The following is a 17001-nucleotide window of genomic DNA, read 5'->3' as shown; positions in this document are numbered from 1 at the left end:
GTGGACAACAAGGTAACCCAAGTGGGTGAGAGAAAAACCCAAGTTTACAACAAGGTAACCCAAGTACGGGCACATATAACTGCGCTGCAGACTACGGTGGAGACGGTTCAGACCGAGGTGGGAGGGCTGGCCGGGAGGGTAGCCCGACAAGAGGCGGAGTCTGGGCAGCGGGGTTCGGGAGGGGAAATAGGGAGCGGGCGGGGAGGCTCCTACGGGGCCGCCGCCCTTCCCTGAGCATTTTACCTGTGCGACCGTCAAGGGCACCACGTAAGGGACTGTCCTCAGATCGCCCGCGTCAGAAACGCGCCACGGTTAAACGCCAACGCCCCCTAGAGAGTGGACCACCTAGGGGTGCAGTAAACACGGTCCCTTTGCAGAACGACGATAATAATAATGGTGAGTGAGTGACCCCACGCAGATTCCGACCACAACACCCAGGGACATGGTGAGCACGGGCGACTGGCTGCGGGAGCTGGTGGCGGGAATCACGGGGGCCACGTCACTGGTGGAAGGACAGGTGAACGGGCAGCGCACCTGGATCCTACTGGACACGAGAGCCGTAGCCTCACTCGTGAGCGCCGTGCACTGCAGCGTGCTCGGGGTTGACGTGAGCCGCCTGTAGGCCCCGTATTGCGCGCTGCACACAGCGAGCGCAGCCGGGATGGAGTTGCTGGGAAGGATTTCCCTCGAGGTCCGTCTCGGAAACCAGGTGTGCACACAGGAATTCTAAATCTCGAGTGTATTGTGCCAAGAGTGTATTGCAGGTACGGACCTCCTGGAGAAACTGGGCCTCAACGTGCATCCCCGCCAGGGATGCGCCACCGTGGAGGGCAACGGGGAGCGGATCCCGTTCCTGGGACCCGAGCCGAATCGCCCTCGCTTCACACCCGTGGCCGCTACGCTGGTGTCGGCCGTCACCATCGGGCCGCTCGCCGAGATGCTGGTGCCAGTTGCAACACCCTCCACCGACCCCACACACCGACCATCGGGCGAAGTAATGCTAACTCCTCACCCGGAGTTGGCAGCGCGGTACGGAGTCGTCGGGTCAGCCACGCTGGTAAACGCAGATGGGGCTGACTGTTCATGCGGGTGTTTAACCCACACAGTACCCCGGCGATGCTACGACAGCGCACCACAGTAGCCACCATACACCCCCTGCACGCGCGCCACTCTAACGTCTCGGTGTTCGCACTCTGGGCGGAAGAGCCTGGCCGACCCGAGGACAACCAGGATCTGGCCTGGCGGGTCGGCCCGACTCCCCGAGCCGAGATCATCCCTTTGCATGACGCGTTACATGTGCCTTGGGCGGACCTACCTAAGGGGGAGGCCGATCAGCTGCGTGGGTTGTTGCAGGAGTACGCCGATGTGTTCAGTGAGCACGATTCGGATGTAGGTCGGACAGACTTTGTTAAGCACACAATTGACACGGGTGCAGCCCGACGTATCAAACTCCCCACATACCGGGTGAGTGCGCCTGATCGGACCCAGATCAAGGAGGCAGTCGCGGATATACTACGTGATAACGTAATCCAGACCTTGACGAGCCCCTGGTCTGCCCCAGTGGTGCTAGTGATGAAAATGGACGGGTCGACTCGGTTCTGCGTTGATTACCGAAAGTTGAACGCAGTCACCCTCGGCGACGCATTCCCCAAACCGCACATCGACGACACCTTTGACAGTCTCGCAGAAGCACGGTATTTTTCCACCCTCGATCTGGCGTCCGGGTACTGGTAGGTGGAGATGGCGGAGGAGGATCGGCCGAAAACCGCATTTACTACCCCGATGGGGCTGTTCGAGTTTCGAGTGCTTACGTTTGGACTCACTAACCCGCGCGCGACGTTCCAGCGGTTGATCGAGTTGGTAATGCGGGGCTTACAGTGGGAACAGTGCATGATTTACGTGGACGATGTGATAGTGTTGAGCAGATCTCTGTCCGAGCACTGGTCCAGGTTGCGAAAGGTGTTCCAGCGACTGCGAGCAGCCCATCTCAAGCTCAAGCCGCGTAAGTGTTACATTGCGCAGCGCGAGGTAGAGTACCTCGGACACTGAGTCAGCGAGGCGGGGGTGCGCACTGATCCGGAAAAGGTGTGCGCCGTAGTGGAATGTCCATGGCCCAGGAATCTGACGGAGATCAGGTCATTCTTGGGACTCGCCACCTATTATCGTCGATTTGTAAAGGAATTCAGCGAGACTGCACGCCCCCTCACCCAACTCACCTCCCCTAAGAACCCCTATCGATGGACGGAGGCCTGCAAAACGGCCTTCACCACCCTCAAAGACCACCGCACCCACACCCCCACCCCCACCCTAGCTTTCCCCGATTTCAACACGGATTTTATCTTGGGCACCGACGCCTGCAGCAGTGGGCTGGGCGTGGTGCTGTCACAGGTACAGGGTGGGACGGAGTGGATCATCGCATACGCCAGGCGGACCCTGAGTGGGGCTGAGCTGAATTATTGCGTGACCCGTCAAGAACTGTATGCCGTGATCTTTACGTGTAAACAGTTCCGATCGTATTTGTATGGCAGGAAATGTCAGGTGCGCACCGACCATTATGCCCTGCAGTTTCTCCTTACATTCAAGGAACCGCGGGGGCAGATGGCCCGATGGCTGGCGCAGCTGCTGGAGTACAACCTGCAAATAGAGTACCGAGCCTGGCGTACGCACGCAAACGCGGACGCCTTGTCAAGGCGCCCCGCGGTGTGCGCCGAGACAAGGGTGGAGGAAGTCTGCCCGTGCTTCACGGGGGGCCATTGCCGGTAGGTGGTGGGTCCCCAGGAGCGCACCGAGTCTAACCCCCCCCCCCCCCCGGTGAGAGACAGTGCAGTATGCGCAACAGAGACCCCAGCAGGGGGAACCAGGGACCCGGGGGACAACTCGACGGGCATGGAGCCCACACCCTGGGGCCCGAAGTGTCGCCCAACCCCACCCGATCGGATCCAGGAGGACGTCGGCTGCGCCTTCCCGGGCCTAGACGATGAGCAGCTGAGATGGACCCAGCTGCGGGATCCAGATCTGGCAGCGGTGGAGACGGCCCAATGGTAGAAGAAGGACGCCCTACCAGGACCCTGGAGTGGTTTGTATGCCTGGTTGTGCGTGCAGAACGGGGTAGTATGGGAAATAACCGAAGCCGGCCAGCAGGGATGCATCTGCGTTCCCGCCCAGGTGCGGCCACAGCTGCTAAGTCTGGTACACGACCACCCGCTCGGGGGCCATGACGGGGAGCATCGCACTCGGGAAACCCTGCGTCACCAGTATCTCTGGCCCAAGTTCTCACAAGACGTGGCCACCTGGGTGCAGGGCTGCCGCGCGTGTCAGCAATGCGGCCGAAACCGGCGCGCTATCAGGTACCCCTGAGACTGTTCCACGTCAGCGGGACGAACCAGCTAGTTGGGATCGACCTGCAGGGACCATTCCGCGATTCCACCGGGGCAACCGGTATGCTCTCGTAGCGGTGGAGTACTTCACACGCTATCCCGTAGCGGTGGCCATCCCCGAAAAGACAGCCCTCGTAGTGGCCCGGGCGTTCGTTGAACACTACGCACTTAAGCACGGGATCCCCGAGCGACTCATTACTGATCAAGGTAGTGAGATCGAGGCAGAGCTATTCCATGCGCTGTGCCGGGAGTTCGGAATCCAGAAGGACTGAACTACGGCGTATTACTCCCAGGCAAATGGGATGGTAGAGAGGATGAACCAGACCCTAGCCCCGAAGCTTAATTGCATGGCGGCCGCGAATAAACAGGACTGGGACGAACATCTTCGCTATGCTCTGTTCGCCTACGCCACCGCGGTACACACATCTACGGGACAGACCCCGTTCCTAATGATGTTTGGTCGAATGTCTCACCTGCCTACAGATCTGCTGTTCGGTGTCCCTCCGCCGCAACGGGAGGAAGGGAGCTGCCCCATGGACCACCTGATGGAGACCCTACGAGAAGCTAGGGTCCGGGCCTGCCCGCAAGGCGAGACCGCACACCAGCGGCAGGAGTGGAGCGCCCGACCCCGAATGGAACCCCCCTTCTACTCGGCGGGCTCTAAGGTGTGGCTTGCACACCCCTCGCGTCGGGGCCGGACAGGTGGGGACGTTAACCACTTACTGGCGGGGACCCTGGATGGTGGGGCGACAGATCTCCCCCTGGACGGTACTGATTCAAGGGCGAGAGAGGGGCCGGGAGATGGTAGTCAATGTCCGGCGACTGAAACCATGGAGGGCGACCCCAGCGAGGGAGAACCCCAGTTTCTACAACGGAGTACGTATATAATAATATAGTGCTTAAATACCATTATTATTGCACGCCCAGGGGGATGGGTATGAGAGTAGTGGCCCAGCCTGCCAACGTGTTACCCTCCCTGCCTCGCCAATGTAGGCCAGGATGGGTGCTCCGCACCGGCCTAGGCCTGACCAAGCCTATGGTAAGTACAAATTTCCTTGCTTCTTACGCTAAGAACTTAGGTTCATTGTTTACTATTATTAAACAAATACGTTGCCAGATATTACAATAAAAAATTTTGTGTGCACATAGGAACTCTGGCTCATTGCTGACTATTATGAAACTTATAAGTTGCCACAAATTACAAAAATTATGTTTGTGTGCAGATAAGAACTCGGGTTCATTGTTTACTATTATGAAACAAATACGTTGCCAGATATTACAATGATGTTTGTGTGCACAAAACAAAATTTTCATTATTAGCTTGATAAATATTCCCTTTTTTAGCTGTGCTTTTATCACGCTGCGACGGTGTATTGCCAGTCTGTCATGTGCTCTGCTGCCTGCTGAATAATTAACGTCAGTGCACTGCCACTCTATTATCTACACTGCTAATATTCCTTTTGACCATTATGAGTGTATGCCAGTCTATAATCTGTTGCCTGCTTCTTTACCTCACTCAGTGTACTCCCAGCCTTTCATGTCCACTGTATTCTGCTTTTTCAGCTGCTGCCTGAATTGGCAGCTTTTATGTCAACTGTAGCAATGCTTATGTCATTGAGTCGGCGTACTGGCAGTCTATAATCTAAACTGTAGCCTGCTTCTCAACTTACCTGTGCGTAATGCTGCTCTTTAATTTACACTGCTTTCTGCTTATTTCTTCAATGCATTTCCATTGTTTCCATTGCTCATGTCACGCTATTTACTCATACGGAGTACTGCGATACTCAGAGCTGTGCCATCATCGGGGATTGCTGTGCACGTCGATGTGTGTGTGTGCGAGTCGATGTGTGTGGGTTTGAGTCCATATGTGTGCGCGTTTAGGTCCATGCGTGTGTTTAAGTCCATGTATGTGTCTGTCTTTTACGATTGGACAACGCCGATGTGTGTGTGTACGTCCAAGTGTTTGTGTGTCAGTCCAAGTGTGCGTGTCAGTCCATTTGTGTGTGTATCAGTCGCTGTGTGTGTGTGTAAGTACATATGTATGTTTACGTCAATCTGTTCTTGAGTCCACGTATATCTGTGTGTGAGTCGATGTTTGTGTTTGTGTCGCTGTATGTGTCTACGTACATATATGTGTGTGTAACTCCATGTGTGTATATCTAAAGTGGATGTCTATGCGTGTGTGAGTCCATGTGTTTGTGTGTGCGAGTCGATATGTCTGTGTGTGTCAGTCCATGGACATGTGTGTTAGTCGCTTTATGTCCGTGGCTCCATGTGAGTCCGTGTAAGTCAATTTATTTGCGTGTCTGTAGGTCCATGTGTGCGTGTGAGTGAATGTGTGTGCTTTATTGACCTGGTCAAGGCCTATGATACCATCAGTAGGCCTGGCCTCTGGGTTGTTCTTCATACTTTCGGAGTCCCTCAGCCTTTGGTCACGATCTTTAAGGACCTTCATGATGGTGAGCGGCCCCACGTCAAACTACGTGGCCGTCAGTCAGAGCCATTCCCTCTACACCTTGGGGTGCGACAGGGATGTCCTCTGGCTCCCACATTATTTAACATATATTTTGACCACGTAGTTCGTGAAGACTTCAATGGCTGTACCGGAAGAATTACCATATGGTTCATATACAATGGGAGGCTGATCGATACCAGGGTACGGTCAAGAGATGGCTCCCTATTGATCAATTTTGTAATGTATGCCGATGCTCTGGTGAATCCTGCTCACTCAGAGGAGGACTTGGAGGCACTGCTGCTGAACCTGGAGCTTGGCACTAAGAGGTGGGGCCTTACCATCAGCCGAATCAAATCTAAGCACCTGGCTGGGTATTTTGTACCATCGGACAATACACCCCCACAACTCACAATTTCTGATGCGCTAGTTGTGGAGAGATTGGAGATATTCCCATACCTGGCCAGTGTGCCCATGACCAGCTCCGGTTCAACACCAGAGCTCTCACTCCAAATCAGTTGAGCGCCATTATCTTTTCATCGGCTGCGTTACACTGTGTGCAAGCTACCTGGTATCTCGCTCCGCATGAAGCTCCAGGTCTTCTCGACCACGGTAATCCCCTACCTTCTGTACGCTTGCGAAACGTGCACCCACCTAATGGAACATCTTCGCCGATTGGAAATATTTAGGCTGGCCTGCTAACGATCCACCCTGGGTTTAACCATGTGTCTGTGTGTGCGTCTAAGTCGATGTGTTTCTATGTGTGTGGGTCGATGTCTGTGTGTAAGTCCATGTGTGTGCCTGCCTTTTTCGCCCGGGCAACGCCGGGTACTTTCTGCTAGTTTTTAATATTTTTTTGGTCTTCTTGTACTCTCGTGCTGATCATTTGTCCTTTTTGTCCAACATAGCATTTGCTTCACGTGCATTTAATCCGGTACACACCTTCTGTTGACAGCATCGATAATACATCTTTTGTACAAGATATTAATATTTTTTTGGTCTTCTTGTACTCTCGTGCTGATCATTTGTCCTTTTTGTCCAACATAGCATTTGCTTCACGTGCATTTAATCCGGTACACACCTTCTGTTGACAGCATCGATAATACATCTTTTGTACAAGATATTAATTTATGTATTATATGTACTATGCCAAATATGATTCAGATGCTTTTTTTTCTACAACCATCTGGCTAGTTTACCAATTACTCCTGCAATGTACGGTATTTTAATAGTTTTAATTACTTGGTCAGTTTCAACGGGCATGTTATTTGATTTGATTTGCCATTCATTGCCCTGTTGATTTGTGTATCATTGTAACCATTCAATTGCAGAGCTTCTTTAACATGGTTAATTTCACTTCCTCGACTGTCACCATTTGACACTTTCTTAGCCCGATGTCTGAGTATCTTGATGAGAGGATTTCTGTGCAGGATGATGGTGGGACTGCATTAATTAAATTAACACTCCAGAGTTTTGCAGTTCAACTTTCAATGATTGTTCAACACTCAGGGGTAATTTAATTATATACTGTTTTATCAGTCATTAGATTTAACAAACCTAAAATGTGGAAGATAATTACTCCATCGCTACAGTTATTGAGAGAGCCATGCCTTAATCTCGACGCAATTATTGCAGAAGACTGCTCAAGAGCAACACCTTAGTACCTTAAATCCAAGAAAAGTTATTTAATGGCAAATCCTACATTTTTATAGAAACGGATTGAAAAACCATTGCATAGTTAATGATACATCTACTGGCACAGTGCAACTGCAGATCAAGTGTAATGCCTTCACTATTACACGGGTCACCTTGCAGGGTTGAGAATAGATCACTATTCCATCACCTACGAGACGTCTGGTAAATGCATTACCAAGTTGCAGCATGTACAACATTCTTTTCAAGATTGTGCCATGTCCGTCCAGTGCTCACTGAGCAGCATTGGCTTCCAGTTGCCCAACGAATACACTAGAATGTCGCACTCATTACACACAAGGTGCTTGCCACAAATGTACCACAATACCTAGCTGATCTCGTCAAGGAGCATAAACGATGACGAAAAATGCGGTCCTCCTTGCAGCAGTTTTGGCTAACCATCGAACAAAGACCGTCACTGTATCATGCGGCACTTTTAGACGAGCTTCTGCGGATGTCTGGGAACGCTCTTCATTCCTGTATTAGGAAGCCACTGCAGATATACACTTTTAAAGATAAATTGAAAATGAATTTATTTAGACCAGATGTTTCTGTTTAGTTTGTTGTCTTTGCCCCGCGCCTCTGATTAGCAGTTGGCTACGTACGGTGTGAAAGAAGCTCACCATACATACACGTGTTTAATACCGAGTATACTGTACGACTAAGTGCACACGGTAGCAAGAACGCACTTTATGAATGGAATCAGTCATTATTCACGAATGTGGGTAATTAAGTAAACAGCCAAAGAGTGTGGCAGCAGCGGCAAATATGGCTAGGCATCACACTGCTCTACGAACCGGGCGCACATGAGTTCAATTCCTGGCCATGGCCACAACAATATACAATGGCGAGCGATGTCAGGGCTTGTTGCCCGCTGCCTTTACCGACCCGCACCGAGCACCCGTGGTGGCATGTGGTTAAACAACCCCCATGCTGCGGAGGCCTTCATGCAGCAGTGGATTGGCCATGGGCTGTACAGTATTATTACTTTTTCGCAAATAGCCATTGTAACCGTTCAATTGCAGCGCTTCTTTAACATGTTTAATTTCACTTCTCAGATAACTGATAAACTCGCCAGATGTTTGTAAAAACAAAACATCCGAGTTAGATTTGGCACGTTACATAAAATACAAAATTGAATATCTGGTACAAACGATGTATTGCCGAAGCTGTGCACAGGATTAACTGCACGTGTGGTAAATGCTATGTTTGGCAAACAGGACGAATGATCAGCACAAGACTAAAAGAACATCAGATAAATATTAAATTCTCCCAAATGCAACTCTCAGCAGTAGCAGAACACGCGTGCTAACAAGGACACTCAATTCATTTTGATGTGAAAGTTTTGTGCAAAACTAGCTACTACTGGCCAAGACTAATTAGATAATCTATCGAAATTTAAATAAATCAAACTAACTTTAACCGTTTGGATAGCTACCGTCTTAGTGCTGCTTAGAAGCGTATCATCAAATAATACGTTATTTAAATGTATGCCTACAAAAGGCAGCGTACTTCAATAGCGATCATCGTTGGTAGGGCTATTTTAATAAACACTAGACAGGAAGGACAAGTTCAAAGGGCTCGCATAATGTACATGTATAATATACGTTGCCTCAGTAATCCCCCCCCTCCCCACATTGTGCAAGAGCAAAGAAGGGTGGTCAACACATCTACGCCTGTATATAAGGAACGAAACAGTAAGACTTCTCCAGAAATCTGGCTGTCGCCTGATGAAGCTAGTTGAAATTACTGGCGAAACGTCGTACTCAGATTGTAAATGTTGTGGCTTGGCTCTTCATCACACCTGTGGCTGTTCTAGTGACGAATTGGCATGTTCTGTTTACGTGACAACCCTTACGAGTTGGCTGTGTCGGGTGGTAGCGGGTTTTAGCGACACATATATTTACGCGATCTAACCCAAGAAACCTCAATTATGAATAAAGAATTAAATGAAAAATGTTAAGTATTTAATTATGCCAATGTATACAATTATCCCAATGTATGTAATTATGAAAATTAGGCAAAATTAATAAAATAATCAAACGTGTGTGTTCAAATTCTTTGAGTGTAAGTGTAATGTGATCAAACGTATGTGTGGTTAAATCGCGTTTATTAATAAACGCGATCTAACCCAAAAACCTTTATTATGAATAATATTGGTCGCGAAAGCCTACGTGTTAAACTGGTTAAATGTGTGTAAAATATTACGTGAAAATGTATGTATATCATCTATGTGTGTGCGTGCTTATATCGGAGTATTATTAATGTGTGTGTGTTAGTTTGTATAAGGATCAATATGTGTGCGTGTGGTTATGTGTATGATTATTATTGGCTCGGCTGCGTGGTCTTGGGGTGTATTCTGTGTGTATGGTTATTAATGATTGATGTGTGTGATGTGATGCTCGGTTTCGTCGTCCAGTGGCGTATCGTGTATGTGTGACGGTGTGTGTGATGCTTAGCTTTGTTGTCGAGGGGTGTATTGTCAATCGTTATAATACAATGATTCTCGCCTAAACTTTTCCTGATTATGATTCTCGCTTAAACATTTACTGGTTATGATTTTAGTGTAATTATGTCCGGTCTCAGGATTCAGATCTCGCCACAGGATATAGTTCTCATAAGCAAGATAATGATGCATGAACTTAGGAAGTAACCACTCAGACTCTTCTGTGTTAAGCAACTTGAATATATATTAAAAAAAAAACTCTAATATGCGAACACACTTATGATCGGAATTACCACAACGGTACTCTAGCTTATATCCTACTCATATATCCGTAAATGAAACCCCAATGGTTAGGTTGTTAAACTGAGCAATAGAACAACAGGCTAACTCCTCGTAGTAGAGCGACAATACACAACGATAGAAACGTCCTTAAAAATGACAATATGCATATGGAACCATGCTCAAGAAACATGTGCCCAATTGGTAAGATTATGCAATTAAAATAAATATCCAGAAACAGTGTACATGCGAGTGTGTAGGTTTGGCTAATAGATGCTTATCAAATGGCTAGTGGCCATCAATGAATTCATTGCTACGATTTTGAAATCAAAAGAAATATCTTAAAAAACAATATTCATGCGAGCGTGTAGATTCATGACGTAGATGCTTATAAATGTTTAGTGTGGCATCAATAAATTAATTCGTGAAATTTCGTGATGAAAATAAAACGAATGACAAATACTTCTCAACGACCGTATTCATGCAACCCAAGGGTCAGAACAATGCTTTTCATGACCAGCTAATTAACTCACCGCCTTGGAATGGTAACCCTTTTCTAAGCAAAAAAACCTCTTGGAACAATCTTTTTCGTACCGAAATACGCATTGTATGTGTGTTGGAGGGCAGTCACCATGAGGTCTAATAATTATAGTGGGCACTATGCACTGGCGGAGCCAGTGGGGGGGGGGGAGATGGGGGTGGCCCGTGCCCCCCAATGATCCATTCGAAATCCCTAATTTCGATCGCATCATTGAGGTTTATTAATAATATATCGGCATTTTGCGACCCCCAATACCACTGTGTAGCATACTATTACAGTGAGGGAAAAAAGTAATTGATCCCCTGCTGATTTTGTATGTTTGCCCACTGACAAATAAATTATCAGTCTATAAATTTTAATGATAGGTTTATTTGAACAGTGAGAGACAGAATAACAACAACAAAAAAACAGAAAAACGCATGTCAAAAATGTTATAAATTGATTTGCATTTTAATGAGGGAAATAAGTATTTTACCCCTCTGCAAAACATGACTTAGTCCTTGATGGCAAAATCCTTGTTGGCAATCACAGAGGTCAGACGTTTCTTGTAGTTGGCCACCAGGTTTGCACACATCTCAGGAGGGATTTTGCCCCACTCCTCTTTGCAGATCTTCTCCAAATCAATAAGGTTTCAAGGCAGACGTTTGGCAACTCGAACCTTCAGCTCACTCCACAGATTTTCTATGGGATTAAGGTCTGGAGACTGACTAGGCCACTCCAGGACCTTAATGTGCTTCTTCTTGAGCCACTCTTTTGTTGCCTTGGCCGTGTGTTTTGGGTCATTGTCATGCTGGAATACCCATCCACGACCCATTTTCAATGCCCTGGCTGAGGGAAGGAGATTCTCACCCAAGATTTGACGGTACATGGCCCTGTCCATCGTCCCTTTGATGCGGTGAAGTTGTCCTGTCCCCTTAGCAGAAAAACACCCCCAAAACATAATGTTACCACCTCCATGTTTGACGGTGGGGATGGTGTTCTTGGGGTCATAGGCAGCATTCCTCCTCCTCCAAACACGGCAAGTTGAGTTGATGCCAAAGAGCTCCATTTTAGTCTCATTCGACCACAACACTTTCATCCAGTTGTCCTCTGAATCATTCAGATGTTCATTGGCAAACTTCAGACGGGCATGTATATGTGCTTTCTTGCGCAGGGGGACCTTTCGGGCGCTGCAGGATTTCAGTCCTTCACGGGGTAGTATGTTACCAATTGTTTTCTTGGTGACTAAGGTCCCAGCTGCCTTAAGATCATTGACAAGTTCCTCCCGTTTAGTTCTGGGCTGATTCCTCACCGTTCTCATGATCATTGCAACTCCACGAGGTGAGATCTTGCATGGAGCCCCAGGCCGAGGCATATTGACAGTTATTTTGTGTTTCTTCCATTTGCGAATAATAGCACCAACTGTTGTCACCTTCTCACAAAGCTGCTTGGCAATGGTCTTGTAACCTATTCCAGCCTTGTGTAAGTCTACAATCTTGTCCCTGATATCCTTGGAGAGCTTTTTGGTCTTGGCCATGGTGGAGAGTTTGGAATCTGATTGATTGATTGCTTCTGTAGACAGGTGCCTTTTATAGAGGAAACAGATTAGGAGCACTCCCTTTAAGAGTGTGCTCCTAATCTCAGCTCATTACCTATATGAAAGACACCTAGGAGCCAGAAATCTTTCGATTGAGAGGGGGTCAAATACTTATTTCCCTCATTAAAATGCAAATCAATTTATAAAATTTTTGTTGTTGTTATTCTACCCTATCCCAGAGGCCTCTGGGTTAGGGTAGCGGTAGACAGTGGGTCCTGACCACTGGATACGCTGAGCCTTAGCCCTGAGAAGGGCTGGAAGGCTGGTGCAGGGTCCTAGATAGTCTTCAGCCCAGGCTTCGGTCTTCGTGTAGGGAGTGAACTCCGTGAGCTCTGCGCCGTCACCCTTATACTCGTTTGTGGCCAGGTATAACCAGTCCCGCATTCCCACGTGGAACTGTCTGATTGGTTCTCCCCAAACTGCCTACGATCCACTTCAACTCGTCTGACCCCAACCATTATGTAAACCGAGGTAACGCTGCACGCTCCCCTTGATACCTGGTGGCAATGCAGGTTACCGAACAGTGTGTAGTTAACACCTTTACATATATAAGGAAATCTATTACATTAAAAAGGCAATATCACTCTTAATATAAATTCGTGGAAAAGGCATATATACAACATTACTCTCATCATCGCCGTATCGTTGTCACGGTATCACTTCTGTATCGTTATCATGGTATCATCATCGCCGTATCGTTGTCACGGTATCATCATCGTCGTATTGTTGTCACGGTACCACTGCTGTATCGTTATGATATCATTATTGCCGTATCATTGTCACGGTATCATCATCGCCGTATCGCTGTCACGGTATCATCATCGCCGTACTGTTGTCACGGTTTCACTGCTGCATTGTTATCATGGTATCATAATTTCCGTATCCTTGTCATGGTATCATCATCGCCGTATCGTCATCACAATATCATCATTGCTGTATTGTTGTCACGGTTTTCATCATCACTGTATCGTCGTCACGGTTTCATCATCATTACCATTCCATCATCATGGTATCATTACCATATCATTGTCCCGGTGTCATCGCCATCTCGTCATCACGGTACATCATAGCTGGATCGTCGTCACGGTATCATCATCACCATGTTGTCATGGCCCTATGATCAGCTCTGAATTGTTTTCACAGTATCATTATCGCCAAATCATTGTCACGGTATCATCAACGTTATTACCTTATCATCATCATCGCCATATTGTCGTCACAGTATCATTATCGCAGCATAGTCATGGTATTATCATTGCCAAATTGTAGTCCTTGTATCATCATTGCAGAATCGTCATCAGGGTATTAGCATCGCCATATTGTCGTCACGGTATCACTATCGCCGTATCATCATCACAATATCATCATCATCGCTGTGTCATCATCACGGAATCATCATTACCGTATCGCCGTCACAGTATCATCATCGCTGTATCATCATTGTGCTATGATAATATCCATATCATCGTCACAGTATCATCATCGCTATATCGTCACGGTATCATCATCGCCGTATCTTTGTCGCCGTATCATTTTCACGGTATCATCATCGCCGAATAGTCACGGTATCATCATCGCCATATTTGTAGTCCCGGTATTATTGCCGAATCGTCATCACAGTATTATCATCGCCGTATTGTCGTCATGCTATCACCATCGCCAAATCATTCCCATGGTATCATCATTGCCGTATCTTTGTTACGGTACCATCATCGCCATACCGTAGACACACTATCATTAGCGCCGTATCATTGTTGTCGTGGTGAACCCTAGCCGTAGCTGCCCGACACGGTGATGTGGAAGAGGCTGCCGGGGATGCAATCATCACCCCACTTGATGATGAGGATGGAGGTGCCCATCTCTGTCACCGTGTAGGTGACGTTGTAGATGACGTTTCCCCTGTGCTTCATGGCGTGCGGGGTCCGTTCACCCCCGTCATCAGCATGTCGGTGCCTGTTGGAAGCGGTGGGGTGGGGAAGAGTGGTGGTGCAGTGGTTAGCGTGCTGCGCTACAAACCCAGCGACCTGATACTCCGATATCTGAGCCGGACCTGTGCCTTCCCTAGGTTGACTCATTCTTAAATTAGTACCTGGTGTGGTGTGTAAAGCATCAGCCCTGTCGAGAAAAAGGCGGCTGAGCATGGTGCTGGCCACCCACCCTGTCCCCTATCGACCTTTTTAGGTGATCACGAACAGAATTTAGCAATTTTGTCCCATTGTCTCTCAGCCTTACCTTCTCTGCCTATTTAAGGCGACTTCACTGTGTGCTTGTCTCTGTGCTGGTTCGCTCTACTGGGTTGTCTGTGTGTGTGCGGTCTGTATTTTGAGTTTCATACTTAACTTGCAATTTAGCAATCTTTGAAATAGCGTGATCAACCGGACTATGCGTTAATTGTGTTTTGACCGACCGTCTGTGTTGCTTTATATGGTTTACAAAATTTTGCTAAACCCTGTTTGTCTGGTATGCTTCTCTCTCTGTGTCCCCTGTTGTATCTGTGTTAGTCCCCCCTGCTTGGGTGTCTTTATATACATCTGAGGTTATGTGTTTCCCCACTCTCGTAAATTTAGCTCTTCTGTACCTGATGATGGCTGCTTGTGTTGCAACCGAAACGTCGTACGCAATTATGTTATTTTATTATTTCTTATTTATACGTTACTTTACCGAAAAGACCAAATAGTAATTCCTGCAGTCACGAAAGCTTCAAATCCAGTCTGAACCACCTATTCGGGGAGGTATGAGGTCTGTGTCTTTGTGTTGTCTCAGCTTTTGTATCTGCCTTTGTGTCTTGGCTTGGATTTGTGGCTCTATGCTATCTCTACCTGTGTGTGGGCCTTGTTGCTTCCGAGTGGGTGCTGACGCGCCCCACTTTGCTCCATGCACACCTCATGCTAATTTTATCCCATTGTCTCAAAGCTTTACCTTCTCTGCCTATTTAAGGCGACTTCACTGTGTGCTTGTCTCTGTGCTGGTTCGCTCTACTTGGATGTCTGTGTGTGTGTGCGGTCTGTATTTTGAGTTTCATACTTAACTTGCAATTTAGCAATCTTTGAAATAGCGTGATCAACCGGACAAGGCGTTAATTGTTTTTTTGACCGACCGTCTGTGTTGCTTTATATGGTTTCCAAAATTTTGCTAAACCCTGTTTGTCTGGTATGCTTCTCTCTCTGTGTCCCCTGTTGTATCTGTGTTAGTTCCCCCTGCTTGGGTGTCTGTATATACATCTAAGGTTACGTGTTTCCCCTCTCTCGTAAATTTAGCTCTTATGTACGTGATGATGGCTGCTTGTGTTGCAACCGAAACGTCGTACGCTATTATGTAATTTTATTATTTCTTATTTATACGTTACTTTACCGAAAAGACCAAAGAGTAATTCCTGCAGTCACGAAAGCTTCAAATCCAGTCTGAACCACCTATTCGGGGAGGTATGAGGTCTGTGTCTGCGTGTTGTCTCTGCTTTTGTATCTGCCTTTGTGCCTTGGCTTGGATTTGTGGCTCTATACTATCTCTACCTGTGTGTGGGCCTTGTTGCTTCCGAGTGGTTGCTGCCGCGCCCCACTTTGCTCCATGCACACCTCATGCTAATTTTATCCCATTGTCTCTCAGCCTTACCTTCTCTGCCTATTTAAGGCGACTTCACTGTGTGTTTGTCTCTGTGCTGGTTCGCTCTACTTGGATGTCTGTGTGTGTGTGTGCGGTCTGTATTTTGAGTTTCATACTTAACTTGCAATTTAGCAACTTTTGAAATAGCGTGATCAACCGGACTATGCGTTAATTGTGTTTTGACCGACCATCTGTGTTGCTTTATATGGTTTCCAAAATTTTGCTAAACCCTGTTTGTCTGGTATGCTTATCTCTCTGTGCCCCCTGTTGTATCTGTGTTAGTTCCCCCTGCTTGGGTGTCTGTATATACATCTGAGGTTATGTGTTTCCCCTCTCTCGTAAATTTAGCTCTTCTGTACCTGATGATGGCTGCTTGTGTTGCAACCGAAACATCGTACGCTATTTTGTTATTTTATTATTTCTTATTTATACGTGACTTTACCGAAAAAACCAAAGAGTAATTCCTGCAGTCACGAAAGCTTCAAATCAAGTCTGAACCACCTATTCGGGGAGGTATGAGGTCTGTGTCTTTGTGTTGTCTCTGCTTTTGTATCTGCCGTTGTGTCTTTGCTAGGATTTGTGGCTCTGTGCAATCTCTACCTGTGTGTGGGCCTTGTTGCTTCTGAGTGGGTGCTGCCGCGCCCCACTTTGCTCCATGCACACCTCATGCTAATTTTGTCCCATTGTCTCTCAGCCTTACCTTCTCTGCCTATTTAAGGCGACTTCACTGTGTGCTTGTCTCTGTGCTGGTTCGCTCTACTGGGTTGTCTGTGTGTGTGCGGTCTGTATTTTGAGTTTCATACTTAACTTGCAATTTAGCAATCTTTGAAATAGCGTGATCAACCGGACTATGCGTTAATTGTGTTTTGACCGACCGTCTGTGTTGCTTTATATGGTTTACAAAATTTTGCTAAACCCTGTTTGTCTGGTATGCTTCTCTCTCTGTGTCCCCTGTTGTATCTGTGTTAGTCCCCCCTGCTTGGGTGTCTTTATATACATCTGAGGTTATGTGTTTCCCCACTCTCGTAAATTTAGCTC

This window comes from Petromyzon marinus, chromosome 73 (assembly GCF_048934315.1).
Source record: "Petromyzon marinus isolate PM22_M1 ecotype Great Lakes invasive population chromosome 73, UKy_Petmar_22M1.pri1.0, whole genome shotgun sequence".
Lineage (NCBI taxonomy): Eukaryota > Metazoa > Chordata > Hyperoartia > Petromyzontiformes > Petromyzontidae > Petromyzon > Petromyzon marinus.
This window is presented reverse-complemented; position numbering follows the sequence as displayed.